Source organism: Salvelinus alpinus, chromosome 11 (genome assembly GCF_045679555.1).
Source record: "Salvelinus alpinus chromosome 11, SLU_Salpinus.1, whole genome shotgun sequence".
Lineage (NCBI taxonomy): Eukaryota > Metazoa > Chordata > Actinopteri > Salmoniformes > Salmonidae > Salvelinus > Salvelinus alpinus.
Genome location: NC_092096.1, coordinates 69,420,477 through 69,438,845, shown reverse-complemented (window position 1 = coordinate 69,438,845; position 18,369 = coordinate 69,420,477). Strand labels below are relative to the sequence as shown.

General features: G+C 43.4%; 23 non-coding genes across 23 annotated transcripts; all 23 read right to left on the bottom strand.

Moving 5' to 3' along the window:
- Positions 1–473: 473 nt before the first annotated feature.
- trnar-ucu (transfer RNA arginine (anticodon UCU)) lies at positions 474–546 on the bottom strand. Its single transcript has one exon. It is a non-coding gene; the product is annotated as a tRNA-Arg (tRNA).
- A 548-nt stretch (positions 547–1,094) lies between these two features.
- trnar-ucu (transfer RNA arginine (anticodon UCU)) lies at positions 1,095–1,167 on the bottom strand. Its single transcript has one exon. It is a non-coding gene; the product is annotated as a tRNA-Arg (tRNA).
- Positions 1,168–1,723: 556 nt separating this feature from the next.
- trnar-ucu (transfer RNA arginine (anticodon UCU)) lies at positions 1,724–1,796 on the bottom strand. The gene has a single exon. It is a non-coding gene; the product is annotated as a tRNA-Arg (tRNA).
- A 1,177-nt stretch (positions 1,797–2,973) lies between these two features.
- trnar-ucu (transfer RNA arginine (anticodon UCU)) lies at positions 2,974–3,046 on the bottom strand. Its single transcript has one exon. It is a non-coding gene; the product is annotated as a tRNA-Arg (tRNA).
- Positions 3,047–3,594: 548 nt separating this feature from the next.
- Positions 3,595–3,667, bottom strand: trnar-ucu (transfer RNA arginine (anticodon UCU)). Its single transcript has one exon. It is a non-coding gene; the product is annotated as a tRNA-Arg (tRNA).
- A 556-nt stretch (positions 3,668–4,223) lies between these two features.
- On the bottom strand, positions 4,224–4,296 carry trnar-ucu (transfer RNA arginine (anticodon UCU)). Its single transcript has one exon. It is a non-coding gene; the product is annotated as a tRNA-Arg (tRNA).
- A 548-nt stretch (positions 4,297–4,844) lies between these two features.
- On the bottom strand, positions 4,845–4,917 carry trnar-ucu (transfer RNA arginine (anticodon UCU)). Its single transcript has one exon. It is a non-coding gene; the product is annotated as a tRNA-Arg (tRNA).
- A 556-nt stretch (positions 4,918–5,473) lies between these two features.
- On the bottom strand, positions 5,474–5,546 carry trnar-ucu (transfer RNA arginine (anticodon UCU)). The gene has a single exon. It is a non-coding gene; the product is annotated as a tRNA-Arg (tRNA).
- Positions 5,547–6,723: 1,177 nt separating this feature from the next.
- Positions 6,724–6,796, bottom strand: trnar-ucu (transfer RNA arginine (anticodon UCU)). The gene has a single exon. It is a non-coding gene; the product is annotated as a tRNA-Arg (tRNA).
- A 1,177-nt stretch (positions 6,797–7,973) lies between these two features.
- Positions 7,974–8,046, bottom strand: trnar-ucu (transfer RNA arginine (anticodon UCU)). The gene has a single exon. It is a non-coding gene; the product is annotated as a tRNA-Arg (tRNA).
- A 556-nt stretch (positions 8,047–8,602) lies between these two features.
- Positions 8,603–8,675, bottom strand: trnar-ucu (transfer RNA arginine (anticodon UCU)). Its single transcript has one exon. It is a non-coding gene; the product is annotated as a tRNA-Arg (tRNA).
- Positions 8,676–10,489: 1,814 nt separating this feature from the next.
- Positions 10,490–10,562, bottom strand: trnar-ucu (transfer RNA arginine (anticodon UCU)). Its single transcript has one exon. It is a non-coding gene; the product is annotated as a tRNA-Arg (tRNA).
- A 555-nt stretch (positions 10,563–11,117) lies between these two features.
- On the bottom strand, positions 11,118–11,190 carry trnar-ucu (transfer RNA arginine (anticodon UCU)). Its single transcript has one exon. It is a non-coding gene; the product is annotated as a tRNA-Arg (tRNA).
- Positions 11,191–11,746: 556 nt separating this feature from the next.
- On the bottom strand, positions 11,747–11,819 carry trnar-ucu (transfer RNA arginine (anticodon UCU)). Its single transcript has one exon. It is a non-coding gene; the product is annotated as a tRNA-Arg (tRNA).
- Positions 11,820–12,375: 556 nt separating this feature from the next.
- trnar-ucu (transfer RNA arginine (anticodon UCU)) lies at positions 12,376–12,448 on the bottom strand. Its single transcript has one exon. It is a non-coding gene; the product is annotated as a tRNA-Arg (tRNA).
- Positions 12,449–13,004: 556 nt separating this feature from the next.
- Positions 13,005–13,077, bottom strand: trnar-ucu (transfer RNA arginine (anticodon UCU)). Its single transcript has one exon. It is a non-coding gene; the product is annotated as a tRNA-Arg (tRNA).
- Positions 13,078–13,633: 556 nt separating this feature from the next.
- trnar-ucu (transfer RNA arginine (anticodon UCU)) lies at positions 13,634–13,706 on the bottom strand. Its single transcript has one exon. It is a non-coding gene; the product is annotated as a tRNA-Arg (tRNA).
- Positions 13,707–14,262: 556 nt separating this feature from the next.
- trnar-ucu (transfer RNA arginine (anticodon UCU)) lies at positions 14,263–14,335 on the bottom strand. The gene has a single exon. It is a non-coding gene; the product is annotated as a tRNA-Arg (tRNA).
- Positions 14,336–15,520: 1,185 nt separating this feature from the next.
- Positions 15,521–15,593, bottom strand: trnar-ucu (transfer RNA arginine (anticodon UCU)). The gene has a single exon. It is a non-coding gene; the product is annotated as a tRNA-Arg (tRNA).
- A 556-nt stretch (positions 15,594–16,149) lies between these two features.
- trnar-ucu (transfer RNA arginine (anticodon UCU)) lies at positions 16,150–16,222 on the bottom strand. Its single transcript has one exon. It is a non-coding gene; the product is annotated as a tRNA-Arg (tRNA).
- A 557-nt stretch (positions 16,223–16,779) lies between these two features.
- trnar-ucu (transfer RNA arginine (anticodon UCU)) lies at positions 16,780–16,852 on the bottom strand. The gene has a single exon. It is a non-coding gene; the product is annotated as a tRNA-Arg (tRNA).
- Positions 16,853–17,408: 556 nt separating this feature from the next.
- Positions 17,409–17,481, bottom strand: trnar-ucu (transfer RNA arginine (anticodon UCU)). Its single transcript has one exon. It is a non-coding gene; the product is annotated as a tRNA-Arg (tRNA).
- A 557-nt stretch (positions 17,482–18,038) lies between these two features.
- Positions 18,039–18,111, bottom strand: trnar-ucu (transfer RNA arginine (anticodon UCU)). The gene has a single exon. It is a non-coding gene; the product is annotated as a tRNA-Arg (tRNA).
- Positions 18,112–18,369: the final 258 nt, after the last annotated feature.

Below are 18,369 nucleotides of genomic sequence, written 5' to 3'. Positions count from 1 at the left end.
CCGCTGTAATCAGTATGACCTATACAAACTGAAAAAAGCAGTCAAAAAAAGAATCACAGAGGGCACAGAGACATGCCCATGAAATTATGCTTTTTATATTTGTGTTTGCACTTCATTGCTGAAAACAAACTGGACAGCAGAGGATGGTTTCGATCCATAAATCACTGGGTTAACTGCCCAGGATACTTCCACTTCATCACTCCGCTTTCAGGCACCCCAAAAAAATACTTGAACTCACAATACATGGATTAGGAGGCCAGTGCCTCTGTAATCAACATGACCTGTACGAACTGATAGAAGCAGTTAAAAAAAAGAATCACGGAGGGCACAGAGACATGCCCATGAAATTATACTTTTTTTTACCCTGTTTGCACTTCATTTTTAAAAATAGAGTAGGATATCTTTGATGTGGCACTGTGTGATCATCGTGACCTATACAAGCTGCTTCGATTCTATCCCAAACTGCCTTCATCCACCCCAGATGGGACTCGAACCCACAATCCCTGGCTTAGAAGGCCAGTGCCTTATCCATTAGGCTACTGGGGTACTTGCTAAAAACTTTCTAGATAGCAGAGAGTGGTTTCGATCTATCAACCTCTGGGTTACGGGGCCATCACGCTTCCGCTGCGCCTCTGTAATCAGTATGACCTATACAAACTGAAAGAAGCAGTCAAAAAAAGAATCACAGAGGGCACAGAGACATGCCCATGAAATTATGCTTTTTATATTTGTGTTTGCACTTCATTGCTGAAAACAAACTGGACAGCAGAGGATGGTTTCGATCCATAAATCACTGGGTTAACTGCCCAGGATACTTCCACTTCATCACTCCGCTTTCAGGCACCCCGAAAAAATACTTGAACTCACAATACATGGATTAGGAGGCCAGTGCCTCTGTAATCAGCATGACCTGTACGAACTGATAGAAGCAGTCAAAAAAATAATCACAGAGGGCACAGAGACATGCCCATGAAATTATACTTTTTTTTACCCTGTTTGCACTTCATTTCTAAAAATAGAATAGAATATCTTTGGTGCATCAACCTCTGTGTTATATGCTCAGCTCTCTTTTTCTATCCCAATTTGCCTTCATTCACCCCAGATGGGACTCGAACCCACAATCCCTGGCTTAGAAGGCCAGTGCCTTATCCATTAGGCCACTGGGGTACCTGTTAAAAGCTATCTAGATAGCAGAGAGTGGTTTCGATCTATCAACCTCTGGGTTACGGGGCCATCACGCTTCCGCTGCGCCGCTGTAATCAGTATGACCTATACAAACTGAAAAAAGCAGTCAAAAAAAGAATCACAGAGGGCACAGAGACATGCCCATGAAATTATGCTTTTTATATTTGTGTTTGCACTTCATTGCTGAAAACAAACTGGACAGCAGAGGATGGTTTCGATCCATAAATCACTGGGTTAACTGCCCAGGATACTTCCACTTCATCACTCCGCTTTCAGGCACCCCAAAAAAATACTTGAACTCACAATACATGGATTAGGAGGCCAGTGCCTCTGTAATCAGCATGACCTGTACGAACTGATAGAAGCAGTTAAAAAAAAGAATCACGGAGGGCACAGAGACATGCCCATGAAATTATACTTTTTTTTACCCTGTTTGCACTTCATTTTTAAAAATAGAGTAGGATATCTTTGATGTGGCACTGTGTGATCATCGTGACCTATACAAGCTGCTTCGATTCTATCCCAAACTGCCTTCTTCCACCCCAGATGGGACTCGAACCCACAATCCCTGGCTTAGAAGGCCAGTGCCTTATCCATTAGGCCACTGGGGTACTTGCTAAAAACTTTCTAGATAGCAGAGAGTGGTTTCGATCTATCAACCTCTGGGTTACGGGGCCATCACGCTTCCGCTGCGCCTCTGTAATCAGTATGACCTATACAAACTGAAAGAAGCAGTCAAAAAAAGAATCACAGAGGGCACAGAGACATGCCCATGAAATTATGCTTTTTATATTTGTGTTTGCACTTCATTGCTGAAAACAAACTGGACAGCAGAGGATGGTTTCGATCCATAAATCACTGGGTTAACTGCCCAGGATACTTCCACTTCATCACTCCGCTTTCAGGCACCCCCAAAAAATACTTGAACTCACAATACATGGATTAGGAGGCCAGTGCCTCTGTAATCAGCATGACCTGTACGAACTGATAGAAGCAGTCAAAAAAATAATCACAGAGGGCACAGAGACATGCCCATGAAATTATACCTTTTTTTACCCTGTTTGCACTTCATTTCTAAAAATAGAATAGGATAGCTTCGATGGATCAACCTCTGTTTCACATGCTCAGCTCACTTTTTCTATCCCAAATTGCCTTCATCCACCCCAGATTGGACTCGAACCCACAATCCCTGGCTTAGGAGGCCAGTGCCTTATCCATTAGTCCACTGGGGAACTTGCTAAAAACTATCTAGATAGCAGGGAGTGGTTTCGATCTATCGACCTCTTGGTTACGGGGCCATCACGCTTCCGCTGCGCCTCTGTAATCAGTATGACCTATACAAACTGAAAAAAGCAGTCAAAAAAAGAATCACAGAGGGCACAGAGACATGCCCATGAAATTATGCTTTTTATATTTGTGTTTGCACTTCATTGCTGAAAACAAACTGGACAGCAGAGGATGGTTTCGATCCATAAATCACTGGGTTAACTGCCCAGGATACTTCCACTTCATCACTCCGCTTTCAGGCACCCCAAAAAAATACTTGAACTCACAATACATGGATTAGGAGGCCAGTGCCTCTGTAATCAGCATGACCTGTACGAACTGATAGAAGCAGTTAAAAAAAAGAATCACGGAGGGCACAGAGACATGCCCATGAAATTATACTTTTTTTTACCCTGTTTGCACTTCATTTTTAAAAATAGAGTAGGATATCTTTGATGTGGCACTGTGTGATCATCGTGACCTATACAAGCTCCTCCGATTCTATCCCAAACTGCCTTCATCCACCCCAGATGGGACTCGAACCCACAATCCCTGGCTTAGAAGGCCAGTGCCTTATCCATTAGGCCACTGGGGTACTTGCTAAAAACTTTCTAGATAGCAGAGAGTGGTTTCGATCTATCAACCTCTGGGTTACGGGGCCATCACGCTTCCGCTGCGCCTCTGTAATCAGTATGACCTATACAAACTGAAAGAAGCAGTCAAAAAAAGAATCACAGAGGGCACAGAGACATGCCCATGAAATTATGCTTTTTATATTTGTGTTTGCACTTCATTGCTGAAAACAAACTGGACAGCAGAGGATGGTTTCGATCCATAAATCACTGGGTTAACTGCCCAGGATACTTCCACTTCATCACTCCGCTTTCAGGCACTCCCAAAAAATACTTGAACTCACAATACATGGATTAGGAGGCCAGTGCCTCTGTAATCAGCATGACCTGTACGAACTGATAGAAGCAGTCAAAAAAATAATCACAGAGGGCACAGAGACATGCCCATGAAATTATACTTTTTTTTACCCTGTTTGCACTTCATTTCTAAAAATAGAATAGGATAGCTTCGATGCATCAACCTCTGTGTTACATGCTCAGCTCACTTTTTCTATCCCAAATTGCCTTCATCCACCCCAGATGGGACTCGAACCCACAATCCCTGGCTTAGAAGGCCAGTGCCTTATCCATTAGGCCACTGGGGTACCTGTTAAAAGCTATCTAGATAGCAGAGAGTGGTTTCGATCTATCAACCTCTGGGTTACGGGGCCATCACGCTTCCGCTGCGCCGCTGTAATCAGTATGACCTATACAAACTGAAAAAAGCAGTCAAAAAAAGAATCACAGAGGGCACAGAGACATGCCCATGAAATTATGCTTTTTATATTTGTGTTTGCACTTCATTGCTGAAAACAAACTGGACAGCAGAGGATGGTTTCGATCCATAAATCACTGGGTTAACTGCCCAGGATACTTCCACTTCATCACTCCGCTTTCAGGCACCCCAAAAAAATACTTGAACTCACAATACATGGATTAGGAGGCCAGTGCCTCTGTAATCAGCATGACCTGTACGAACTGATAGAAGCAGTTAAAAAAAAGAATCACGGAGGGCACAGAGACATGCCCATGAAATTATACTTTTTTTTACCCTGTTTGCACTTCATTTTTAAAAATAGAGTAGGATATCTTTGATGTGGCACTGTGTGATCATCGTGACCTATACAAGCTGCTTCGATTCTATCCCAAACTGCCTTCATCCACCCCAGATGGGACTCGAACCCACAATCCCTGGCTTAGAAGGCCGGTGCCTTATCCATTAGGCCACTGGGGTACTTGCTAAAAACTTTCTAGATAGCAGAGAGTGGTTTCGATCTATCAACCTCTGGGTTACGGGGCCATCACGCTTCCGCTGCGCCTCTGTAATCAGTATGACCTATACAAACTGAAAGAAGCAGTCAAAAAAAGAATCACAGAGGGCACAGAGACATGCCCATGAAATTATGCTTTTTATATTTGTGTTTGCACTTCATTGCTGAAAACAAACTGGACAGCAGAGGATGGTTTCGATCCATAAATCACTGGGTTAACTGCCCAGGATACTTCCACTTCATCACTCCGCTTTCAGGCACCCCCAAAAAATACTTGAACTCACAATACATGGATTAGGAGGCCAGTGCCTCTGTAATCAGCATGACCTGTACGAACTGATAGAAGCAGTCAAAAAAATAATCACAGAGGGCACAGAGACATGCCCATGAAATTATACTTTTTTTTACCCTGTTTGCACTTCATTTCTAAAAATAGAATAGGATAGCTTCGATGCATCAACCTCTGTGTTACATGCTCAGCTCACTTTTTCTATCCCAAATTGCCTTCATCCACCCCAGATGGGACTCGAACCCACAATCCCTGGCTTAGAAGGCCAGTGCCTTATCCATTAGGCCACTGGGGTACCTGTTAAAAGCTATCTAGATAGCAGAGAGTGGTTTCGATCTATCAACCTCTGGGTTACGGGGCCATCACGCTTCCGCTGCGCCGCTGTAATCAGTATGACCTATACAAACTGAAAAAAGCAGTCAAAAAAAGAATCACAGAGGGCACAGAGACATGCCCATGAAATTATGCTTTTTATATTTGTGTTTGCACTTCATTGCTGAAAACAAACTGGACAGCAGAGGATGGTTTCGATCCATAAATCACTGGGTTAACTGCCCAGGATACTTCCACTTCATCACTCCGCTTTCAGGCACCCCAAAAAAATACTTGAACTCACAATACATGGATTAGGAGGCCAGTGCCTCTGTAATCAGCATGACCTGTACGAACTGATAGAAGCAGTTAAAAAAAAGAATCACGGAGGGCACAGAGACATGCCCATGAAATTATACTTTTTTTTACCCTGTTTGCACTTCATTTTTAAAAATAGAGTAGGATATCTTTGATGTGGCACTGTGTGATCATCGTGACCTATACAAGCTGCTTCGATTCTATCCCAAACTGCCTTCATCCACCCCAGATGGGACTCGAACCCACAATCCCTGGCTTAGAAGGCCAGTGCCTTATCCATTAGGCCACTGGGGTACTTGCTAAAAACTTTCTAGATAGCAGAGAGTGGTTTCGATCTATCAACCTCTGGGTTACGGGGCCATCACGCTTCCGCTGCGCCTCTGTAATCAGTATGACCTATACAAACTGAAAGAAGCAGTCAAAAAAAGAATCACAGAGGGCACAGAGACATGCCCATGAAATTATGCTTTTTATATTTGTGTTTGCACTTCATTGCTGAAAACAAACTGGACAGCAGAGGATGGTTTCGATCCATAAATCACTGGGTTAACTGCCCAGGATACTTCCACTTCATCACTCCGCTTTCAGGCACCCCCAAAAAATACTTGAACTCACAATACATGGATTAGGAGGCCAGTGCCTCTGTAATCAGCATGACCTGTACGAACTGATAGAAGCAGTCAAAAAAATAATCACAGAGGGCACAGAGACATGCCCATGAAATTATACCTTTTTTTACCCTGTTTGCACTTCATTTCTAAAAATAGAATAGGATAGCTTCGATGGATCAACCTCTGTTTCACATGCTCAGCTCACTTTTTCTATCCCAAATTGCCTTCATCCACCCCAGATTGGACTCGAACCCACAATCCCTGGCTTAGGAGGCCAGTGCCTTATCCATTAGTCCACTGGGGAACTTGCTAAAAACTATCTAGATAGCAGGGAGTGGTTTCGATCTATCGACCTCTTGGTTACGGGGCCATCACGCTTCCGCAGCGCCTCTGTAATCAGTATGACCTATACAAACTGAAAAAAGCAGTCAAAAAAAGAATCACAGAGGGCACAGAGACATGCCCATGAAATTATGCTTTTTATATTTGTGTTTGCACTTCATTGCTGAAAACAAACTGGACAGCAGAGGATGGTTTCGATCCATAAATCACTGGGTTAACTGCCCAGGATACTTCCACTTCATCACTCCGCTTTCAGGCACCCCAAAAAAATACTTGAACTCACAATACATGGATTAGGAGGCCAGTGCCTCTGTAATCAGCATGACCTGTACGAACTGATAGAAGCAGTTAAAAAAAAGAATCACGGAGGGCACAGAGACATGCCCATGAAATTATACTTTTATTTACCCTGTTTGCACTTCATTTTTAAAAATAGAGTAGGATATCTTTGATGTGGCACTGTGTGATCATCGTGACCTATACAAGCTGCTTCGATTCTATCCCAAACTGCCTTCATCCACCCCAGATGGGACTCGAACCCACAATCCCTGGCTTAGAAGGCCAGTGCCTTATCCATTAGGCCACTGGGGTACTTGCTAAAAACTTTCTAGATAGCAGAGAGTGGTTTCGATCTATCAACCTCTGGGTTACGGGGCCATCACGCTTCCGCTGCGCCTCTGTAATCAGTATGACCTATACAAACTGAAAGAAGCAGTCAAAAAAAGAATCACAGAGGGCACAGAGACATGCCCATGAAATTATGCTTTTTATATTTGTGTTTGCACTTCATTGCTGAAAACAAACTGGACAGCAGAGGATGGTTTCGATCCATAAATCACTGGGTTAACTGCCCAGGATACTTCCACTTCATCACTCCGCTTTCAGGCACCCCAAAAAAATACTTGAACTCACAATACATGGATTAGGAGGCCAGTGCCTCTGTAATCAGCATGACCTGTACGAACTGATAGAAGCAGTCAAAAAAATAATCACAGAGGGCACAGAGACATGCCCATGAAATTATACCTTTTTTTACCCTGTTTGCACTTCATTTCTAAAAATAGAATAGGATAGCTTCGATGGATCAACCTCTGTTTTACATGCTCAGCTCACTTTTTCTATACCAAATTGCCTTCATCCACCCCAGATTGGACTCGAATCCACAATCCCTGGCTTAGGAGGCCAGTGCCTTATCCATTAGTCCACTGGGGAACTTCCTAAAAACTATCTAGATAGCAGGGAGTGGTTTCGATCTATCGACCTCTTGGTTACGGGGCCATCACGCTTCCGCTGCGCCTCTGTAATCAGTATGACCTATACAAACTGAAAAAAGCAGTCAAAAAAAGAATCACAGAGGGCACAGAGACATGCCCATGAAATTATGCTTTTTATATTTGTGTTTGCACTTCATTGCTGAAAACAAACTGGACAGCAGAGGATGGTTTCGATCCATAAATCACTGGGTTAACTGCCCAGGATACTTCCACTTCATCACTCCGCTTTCAGGCACCCCAAAAAAATACTTGAACTCACAATACATGGATTAGGAGGCCAGTGCCTCTGTAATCAGCATGACCTGTACGAACTGATAGAAGCAGTTAAAAAAAAGAATCACGGAGGGCACAGAGACATGCCCATGAAATTATACTTTTTTTTACCCTGTTTGCACTTCATTTTTAAAAATAGAGTAGGATATCTTTGATGTGGCACTGTGTGATCATCGTGACCTATACAAGCTGCTTCGATTCAATCCCAAACTGGCTTCATCCACCCCAGATGGGACTCGAACCCACAATCCCTGGCTTAGAAGGCCAGTGCCTTATCCATTAGGCCACTGGGGTACTTGCTAAAAACTTTCTAGATAGCAGAGAGTGGTTTCGATCTATCAACCTCTGGGTTACGGGGCCATCACGCTTCCGCTGCGCCTCTGTAATCAGTATGACCTATACAAACTGAAAGAAGCAGTGAAAAAAAGAATCACAGAGGGCACAGAGACATGCACATGAAATTATGCTTTTTATATTTGTGTTTGCACTTCATTGCTGAATACAAACTGGACAGCAGAGGATGGTTTCGATCCATAAATCACTGGGTTAACTGCCCAGGATACTTCCACTTCATCACTCCGCTTTCAGGCACCCCAAAAAAATACTTGAACTCACAATACATGGATTAGGAGGCCAGTGCCTCTGTAATCAGCATGACCTGTACGAACTGATAGAAGCAGTTAAAAAAAAGAATCACGGAGGGCACAGAGACATGCCCATGAAATTATACTTTTTTTTACCCTGTTTGCACTTCATTTTTAAAAACAGAGTAGGATATCTTTGATGTGGCACTGTGTGATCATCGTGACCTATACAAGCTGCTTCGATTCTATCCCAAACTGCCTTTATCCACCCCAGATGGGACTCGAACCCACAATCCCTGGCTTAGAAGGCCAGTGCCTTATCCATTAGGCCACTGGGGTACTTGCTAAAAACTTTCTAGATAGCAGAGAGTGGTTTCGATCTATCAACCTCTGGGTTACGGGGCCATCACGCTTCCGCTGCGCCTCTGTAATCAGTATGACCTATACAAACTGAAAGAAGCAGTCAAAAAAAGAATCACAGAGGGCACAGAGACATGCCCATGAAATTATGCTTTTTATATTTGTGTTTGCACTTCATTGCTGAAAACAAACTGGACAGCAGAGGATGGTTTCGATCCATAAATCACTGGGTTAACTGCCCAGGATACTTCCACTTCATCACTCCGCTTTCAGGCACCCCAAAAAAATACTTGAGCTCACAATACATGGATTAGGAGGCCAGTGCCTCTGTAATCAGCATGACCTGTACGAACTGATAGAAGCAGTTAAAAAAAAGAATCACGGAGGGCACAGACACATGCCCATGAAATTATACTTTTTTTTACCCTGTTTGCACTTCATTTTTAAAAATAGAGTAGGATATCTTCGATGTGGCACTGTGTGATGATCGTGACCTATACAAGCTGCTTCGATTCTATCCCAAACTGCCTTCATCCAACCCAGATGGGACTCGAACCCACAATCCCTGGCTTAGAAGGCCAGTGCCTTATCCATTAGGCCACTGGGGTACCTGTTTAAAAATATCTAGATAGCAGAGAGTGGTTTCGATCTATCAACCTCTGGGTTACGGGGCCATCACGCTTCTGCTGCGCCTCTGTAATCAGTATGACCTATACAAACTGAAAGAAGCAGTCAAAAAAAGAATCACAGAGGGCACAGAGACATGCCCATGAAATTATGCTTTTTATATTTGTGTTTGCACTTCATTGCTGAAAACAAACTGGACAGCAGAGGATGGTTTCGATCCATAAATCACTGGGTTAACTGCCCAGGATACTTCCACTTCATCACTCCGCTTTCAGGCACCCCAAAAAAATACTTGAACTCACAATACATGGATTAGGAGGCCAGTGCCTCTGTAATCAGCATGACCTGTACGAACTGATAGAAGCAGTTAAAAAAAAGAATCACGGAGGGCACAGAGACATGCCCATGAAATGATACTTTTTTTTACCCTGTTTGCACTTCATTTTTAAAAATAGAGTAGGATATCTTCGATGTGGCACTGTGTGATCATCGTGACCTATACAAGCTGCTTCGATTCTATCCCAAACTGCCTTCATCCACCCCAGATGGGACTCGAACCCACAATCCCTGGCTTAGAAGGCCAGTGCCTTATCCATGAGGCCACTGGGGTACTTGCTAAAAACTTTCTAGATAGCAGAGAGTGGTTTCGATCTATCAACCTCTGGGTTACGGGGCCATCACGCTTCCGCTGCGCCTCTGTAATCAGTATGACCTATACAAACTGAAAGAAGCAGTCAAAAAAAGAATCACAGAGGGCACAGAGACATGCCCATGAAATTATGCTTTTTATATTTGTGTTTGCACTTCATTGCTGAAAACAAACTGGACAGCAGAGGATGGTTTCGATCCATAAATCACTGGGTTAACTGCCCAGGATACTTCCACTTCATCACTCCGCTTTCAGGCACCCCAAAAAAATACTTGAGCTCACAATACATGGATTAGGAGGCCAGTGCCTCTGTAATCAGCATGACCTGTACGAACTGATAGAAGCAGTTAAAAAAAAGAATCACGGAAGGCACAGAGACATGCCCATGAAATTATACTTTTTTTTACCCTGTTTGCACTTCATTTTTAAAAATAGAGTAGGATATCTTCGATGTGGCACTGTGTGATCATCGTGACCTATACAAGCTGCTTCGATTCCATCCCAAACTGCCTTCCTCCACCCCAGATGGGACTCGAACCCACAATCCCTGGCTTAGAAGGCCAGTGCCTTATCCATTAGGCCACTGGGGTACTTGCTAAAAACTTTCTAGATAGCAGAGAGTGGTTTCGATCTATCAACCTCTGGGTTACGGGGCCATCACGCTTCCGCTGCGCCTCTGTAATCAGTATGACCTATACAAACTGAAAGAAGCAGTCAAAAAAAGAATCACAGAGGGCACAGAGACATGCCCATGAAATTATGCTTTTTATATTTGTGTTTGCACTTCATTGCTGAAAACAAACTGGACAGCAGAGGATGGTTTCGATCCATAAATCACTGGGTTAACTGCCCAGGATACTTCCACTTCATCACTCCGCTTTCAGGCACCCCAAAAAAATACTTGAACTCACAATACATGGATTAGGAGGCCAGTGCCTCTGTAATCAGCATGACCTGTACGAACTGATAGAAGCAGTTAAAAAAAAGAATCACGGAGGGCACAGAGACATGCCCATGAAATTATACTTTTTTTACCCTGTTTGCACTTCATTTTTAAAAATAGAGTAGGATATCTTCGATGTGGCACTGTGTGATCATCGTGACCTATACAAGCTGCTTCGATTCTATCCCAAACTGCCTTCATCCACCCCAGATGGGACTCGAACCCACAATCCCTGGCTTAGAAGGCCAGTGCCTTATCCATTAGGCCACTGGGGTACTTGCTAAAAATTTTCTAGATAGCAGAGAGTGGTTTCGATCTATCAACCTCTGGGTTACGGGGCCATCACGCTTCCGCTGCGCCTCTGTAATCAGTATGACCTATACAAACTGAAAGAAGCAGTCAAAAAAAGAATCACAGAGGGCACAGAGACATGCCCATGAAATTATGCTTTTTATATTTGTGTTTGCACTTCATTGCTGAAAACAAACTGGACAGCAGAGGATGGTTTCGATCCATAAATCACTGGGTTAACTGCCCAGGATACTTCCACTTCATCACTCCGCTTTCAGGCACCCCAAAAAAATACTTGAGCTCACAATACATGGATTAGGAGGCCAGTGCCTCTGTAATCAGCATGACCTGTACGAACTGATAGAAGCAGTTAAAAAAAAGAATCACGGAAGGCACAGAGACATGCCCATGAAATTATACTTTTTTTTACCCTGTTTGCACTTCATTTTTAAAAATAGAGTAGGATATCTTCGATGTGGCACTGTGTGATCATCGTGACCTATACAAGCTGCTTCGATTCTATCCCAAACTGCCTTCATCCACCCCAGATGGGACTCGAACCCACAATCCCTGGCTTAGAAGGCCAGTGCCTTATCCATTAGGCCACTGGGGTACTTGCTAAAAACTTTCTAGATAGCAGAGAGTGGTTTCGATCTATCAACCTCTGGGTTACGGGTCCATCACGCTTCCGCTGCGCCTCTGTAATCAGTATGACCTATACAAACTGAAAGAAGCAGTCAAAAAAAGAATCACAGAGGGCACAGAGACATGCCCATGAAATTATGCTTTTTATATTTGTGTTTGCACTTCATTGCTGAAAACAAACTGGACAGCAGAGGATGGTTTCGATCCATAAATCACTGGGTTAACTGCCCAGGATACTTCCACTTCATCACACTGCTTTCAGGCACCCCAAAAAAATACTTGAACTCACAATACATGGATTAGGAGGCCAGTGCCTCTGTAATCAGCATGACCTGTACGAACTGATAGAAGCAGTTAAAAAAAAGAATCACGGAGGGCACAGAGACATTCCCATGAAATTATACTTTTTTTTACCCTATTTGCACTTCATTTTTAAAAATAGAGTAGGATATCTTCGATGTGGCACTGTGTGATCATCGTGACCTATACAAGCTGCTTCGATTCTATCCCAAACTGCCTTCATCCACCCCAGATGGGACTCGAACCCACAATCCCTGGCTTAGAAGGCCAGTGCCTTATCCATTAGGCCACTGGGGTACCTGTTTAAAAATATCTAGATAGCAGAGAGTGGTTTCGATCTATCAACCTCTGGGTTACGGGGCCATCACGCTTCTGCTGCGCCTCTGTAATCAGTATGACCTATACAAACTGAAAGAAGCAGTCAAAAAAAGAATCACAGAGGGCACAGAGACATGCCCATGAAATTATGCTTTTTATATTTGTGTTTGCACTTCATTGCTGAAAACAAACTGGACAGCAGAGGATGGTTTCGATCCATAAATCACTGGGTTAACTGCCCAGGATACTTCCACTTCATCACTCCGCTTTCAGGCACCCCAAAAAAATACTTGAACTCACAATACATGGATTAGGAGGCCAGTGCCTCTGTAATCAGCATGACCTGTACGAACTGATAGAAGCAGTTAAAAAAAAGAATCACGGAGGGCACAGAGACATTCCCATGAAATTATACTTTTTTTTACCCTATTTGCACTTCATTTTTAAAAATAGAGTAGGATATCTTCGATGTGGCACTGTGTGATCATCGTGACCTATACAAGCTGCTTCGATTCTATCCCAAACTGCCTTCATCCACCCCAGATGGGACTCGAACCCACAATCCCTGGCTTAGAAGGCCAGTGCCTTATCCATTAGGCCACTGGGGTACCTGTTTAAAATTATCTAGATAGCAGAGAGTGGTTTCGATGTATCAACCTCTGGGTTACGGGGCCATCACGCTTCTGCTGCGCCTCTGTAATCAGTATGACCTATACAAACTGAAAGAAGCAGTCAAAAAAAGAATCACAGAGGGCACAGAGACATGCCCATGAAATTATGCTTTTTATATTTGTGTTTGCACTTCATTGCTGAAAACAAACTGGACAGCAGAGGATGGTTTCGATCCATAAATCACTGGGTTAACTGCCCAGGATACTTCCACTTCATCACTCCGCTTTCAGGCACCCCAAAATAATACTTGAACTCACAATACATGGATTAGGAGGCCAGTGCCTCTGTAATCAGCATGACCTGTACGAACTGATAGAAGCAGTTAAAAAAAAGAATCACGGAGGGCACAGAGACATGCCCATGAAATTATACTTTTTTTTACCCTGTTTGCACTTCATTTTTAAAAATAGAGTAGGATATCTTCGATGTGGCACTGTGTGATCATCGTGACCTATACAAGCTGCTTCGATTCTATCCCAAACTGCCTTCATCCACCCCAGGTGGGACTCGAACCCACAATCCCTGGCTTAGAAGGCCAGTGCCTTATCCATCAGGCCACTGGGGTACTTGCTAAAAACTTTCTAGATAGCAGAGAGTGGTTTCGATCTATCAACCTCTGGGTTACGGGGCCATCACGCTTCCGCTGCGCCTCTGTAATCAGTATGACCTATACAAACTGAAAGAAGCAGTCAAAAAAAGAATCACAGAGGGCACAGAGACATGCCCATGAAATTATGCTTTTTATATTTGTGTTTGCACTTCATTGCTGAAAACAAACTGGACAGCAGAGGATGGTTTCGATCCATAAATCACTGGGTTAACTGCCCAGGATACTTCCACTTCATCACTCCGCTTTCAGGCACCCCAAAAAAATACTTGAACTCACAATACATGGATTAGGAGGCCAGTGCCTCTGTAATCAGCATGACCTGTACGAACTGATAGAAGCAGTTAAAAAAAAGAATCACGGAAGGCACAGAGACATGCCCATGAAATTATACTTTTTTTTACCCTGTTTGCACTTCATTTTTAAAAATAGAGTAGGATATCTTCGATGTGGCACTGTGTGATCATCGTGACCTATACAAGCTGCTTCGATTCCATCCCAAACTGCCTTCCTCCACCCCAGATGGGACTCGAACCCACAATCCCTGGCTTAGAAGGCCAGTGCCTTATCCATTAGGCCACTGGGGTACTTGCTAAAAACTTTCTAGATAGCAGAGAGTGGTTTCGATCTATCAACCTCTGGGTTACGGGGCCATCACGCTTCCGCTGCGCCTCTGTAATCAGTATGACCTATACAAACTGAAAGAAGCAGTCAAAAAAAGAATCACAGAGGGCACAGAGACATGCCCATGAAATTATGCTTTTTATATTTGTGTTTGCACTTCATTGCTGAAAACAAACTGGACAGCAGAGGATGGTTTCGATCCATAAATCACTGGGTTAACTGCCCAGGATACTTCCACTTCATCACTCCGCTTTCAGGCACCCCAAAAAAATACTTGAGCTCACAATACATGGATTAGGAGGCCAGTGCCTCTGTAATCAGCATGACCTGTACGAACTGATAGAAGCAGTTAAAAAAAAGAATCACGGAAGGCACAGAGACATGCCCATGAAATTATACTTTTTTTTACCCTGTTTGCACTTCATTTTTAAAAATAGAGTAGGATATCTTCGATGTGGCACTGTGTGATCATCGTGACCTATACAAGCTGCTTCGATTCTATCCCAAACTGCCTTCATCCACCCCAGATGGGACTCGAACCAACAATCCCTGGCTTAGAAGGCCAGTGCCTTATCCATTAGGCCACTGGGGTACTTGCTAAAAACTTTCTAGATAGCAGAGAGTGGTTTCGATCTATCAACCTCTGGGTTACGGGGCCATCACGCTTCCGCTGCGCCTCTGTAATCAGTATGACCTATACAAACTGAAAGAAGCAGTCAAAAAAAGAATCACAGAGGGCACAGAGACATGCCCATGAAATTATGCTTTTTATATTTGTGTTTGCACTTCATTGCTGAAAACAAACTGGACAGCAGAGGATGGTTTCGATCCATAAATCACTGGGTTAACTGCCCAGGATACTTCCACTTCATCACACTGCTTTCAGGCACCCCAAAAAAATACTTGAACTCACAATACATGGATTAGGAGGCCAGTGCCTCTGTAATCAGCATGACCTGTACGAACTGATAGAAGCAGTTAAAAAAAAGAATCACGGAGGGCACAGAGACATTCCCATGAAATTATACTTTTATTTACCCTATTTGCACTTCATTTTTTAAAATAGAGTAGGATATCTTCGATGTGGCACTGTGTGATCATCGTGACCTATACAAGCTGCTTCGATTCTATCCCAAACTGCCTTCATCCACCCCAGATGGGACTCGAACCCACAATCCCTGGCTTAGAAGGCCAGTGCCTTATCCATTAGGCCACTGGGGTACCTGTTTAAAAATATCTAGATAGCAGAGAGTGGTTTCGATCTATCAACCTCTGGGTTACGGGGCCATCACGCTTCTGCTGCGCCTCTGTAATCAGTATGACCTATACAAACTGAAAGAAGCAGTCAAAAAAAGAATCACAGAGGGCACAGAGACATGCCCATGAAATTATGCTTTTTATATTTGTGTTTGCACTTCATTGCTGAAAACAAACTGGACAGCAGAGGATGGTTTCGATCCATAAATCACTGGGTTAACTGCCCAGGATACTTCCACTTCATCACTCCGCTTTCAGGCACCCCAAAAAAATACTTGAACTCACAATACATGGATTAGGAGGCCAGTGCCTCTGTAATCAGCATGACCTGTACGAACTGATAGAAGCAGTTAAAAAAAAGAATCACGGAGGGCACAGAGACATGCCCATGAAATTATACTTTTTTTTACCCTGTTTGCACTTCATTTTTTTAAATAGAGTAGGATATCTTCGATGTGGCACTGTGTGATCATCGTGACCTATACAAGCTGCTTCGATTCTATCCCAAACTGCCTTCATCCACCCCAGATGGGACTCGAACCCACAATCCCTGGCTTAGAAGGCCAGTGCCTTATCCATTAGGCCACTGGGGTACTTGCTAAAAAAATTCTAGATAGCAGAGAGTGGTTTCGATCTATCAACCTCTGGGTTACGGGGCCATCACGCTTCCGCTGCGCCTCTGTAATCAGTATGACCTATACAAACTGAAAGAAGCAGTTCAAAAAAAGAATCACAGAGGGCACAGAGACATGCCCATGAAATTATGCTTTTTATATTTGTGTTTGCACTTCATTGCTGAAAACAAACTGGACAGCAGAGGATGGTTTCGATCCATAAATCACTGGGTTAACTGCCCAGGATACTTCCACTTCATCACTCCGCTTTCAGGCACCCCAAAAAAAGACTTGAACTCACAATACATGGATTAGGAGGCCAGTGCCTCTGTAATCAGCATGACCTGTACGAACTGATAGAAGCAGTTAAAAAAAAGAATCACGGAGGGCACAGAGACATTCCCATGAAATTATACTTTTTTTTACCCTATTTGCACTTCATTTTTTAAAATAGAGTAGGATATCTTCGATGTGGCACTGTGTGATCATCGTGACCTATACAAGCTGCTTCGATTCTATCCCAAACTGCCTTCATCCACCCCAGATGGGACTCGAACCCACAATCCCTGGCTTAGAAGGCCAGTGCCTTATCCATTAGGCCACTGGGGTACCTGTTTAAAAATATCTAGATAGCAGAGAGTGGTTTCGATCTATCAACCTCTGGGTTACGGGGCCATCACGCTTCTGCTGCGCCTCTGTAATCAGTATGACCTATACAAACTGAAAGAAGCAGTCAAAAAAAGAATCACAGAGGGCACAGAGACATGCCCATGAAATTATGCTTTTTATATTTGTGTTTGCACTTCATTGCTGAAAACAAACTGGACAGCAGAGGATGGTTTCGATCCATAAATCACTGGGTTAACTGCCCAGGATACTTCCACTTCATCACTCCGCTTTCAGGCACCCCAAAAAAATACTTGAACTCACAATACATGGATTAGGAGGCCAGTGCCTCTGTAATCAGCATGACCTGTACGAACTGATAGAAGCAGTTAAAAAAAAGAATCACGGAGGGCACAGAGACATGCCCATGAAATTATACTTTTTTTTACCCTGTTTGCACTTCATTTTTTAAAATAGAGTAGGATATCTTCGATGTGGCACTGTGTGATCATCGTGACCTATACAAGCTGCTTCGATTCTATCCCAAACTGCCTTCATCCACCCCAGATGGGACTCGAACCCACAATCCCTGGCTTAGAAGGCCAGTGCCTTATCCATTAGGCCACTGGGGTACTTGCTAAAAAATTTCTAGATAGCAGAGAGTGGTTTCAATCTATCAACCTCTGGGTTACGGGGCCATCACGCTTCCGCTGCGCCTCTGTAATCAGTATGACCTATACAAACTGAAAGAAGCAGTTCAAAAAAAGAATCACAGAGGGCACAGAGACATGCCCATGAAATTATGCTTTTTATATTTGTGTTTGCACTTCATTGCTGAAAACAAACTGGACAGCAGAGGATGGTTTTGATCCATAAATCACTGGGTTAACTGCCCAGGATACTTCCACTTCATCACTCCGCTTTCAGGCACCCCAAAAAAAGACTTGAACTCACAATACATGGATTAGGAGACCAGTGCCTCTGTAATCAGCATGACCTGTACGAACTGATAGAAGCAGTTAAAAAAAAGAATCACGGAGGGCACAGAGACATGCCCATGAAATTATACTTTTTTTTACCCTGTTTGCACTTCATTTCTAAAAATAGAGTAGGATATCTTCGATGTGGCACTGTGTGATCATCGTGACCTATACAAGCTGCTTCGATTCTATCCCAAACTGCCTTCATCCACCCCAGATGGGACTCGAACCCACAATCCCTGGCTTAGAAGGCCAGTGCCTTATCCATTAGGCCACTGGGGTACTTGCTAAAAAATTTCTAGATAGCAGAGAGTGGTTTCGATCTATCAACCTCTGGGTTACGGGGCCATCACGCTTCCGCTGCGCCTCTGTAATCAGTATGACCTATACAAACTGAAAGAAGCAGTTCAAAAAAAGAATCACAGAGGGCACAGAGACATGCCCATGAAATTATGCTTTTTATATTTGTGTTTGCACTTCATTGCTGAAAACAAACTGGACAGCAGAGGATGGTTTCGATCCATAAATCACTGGGTTAAC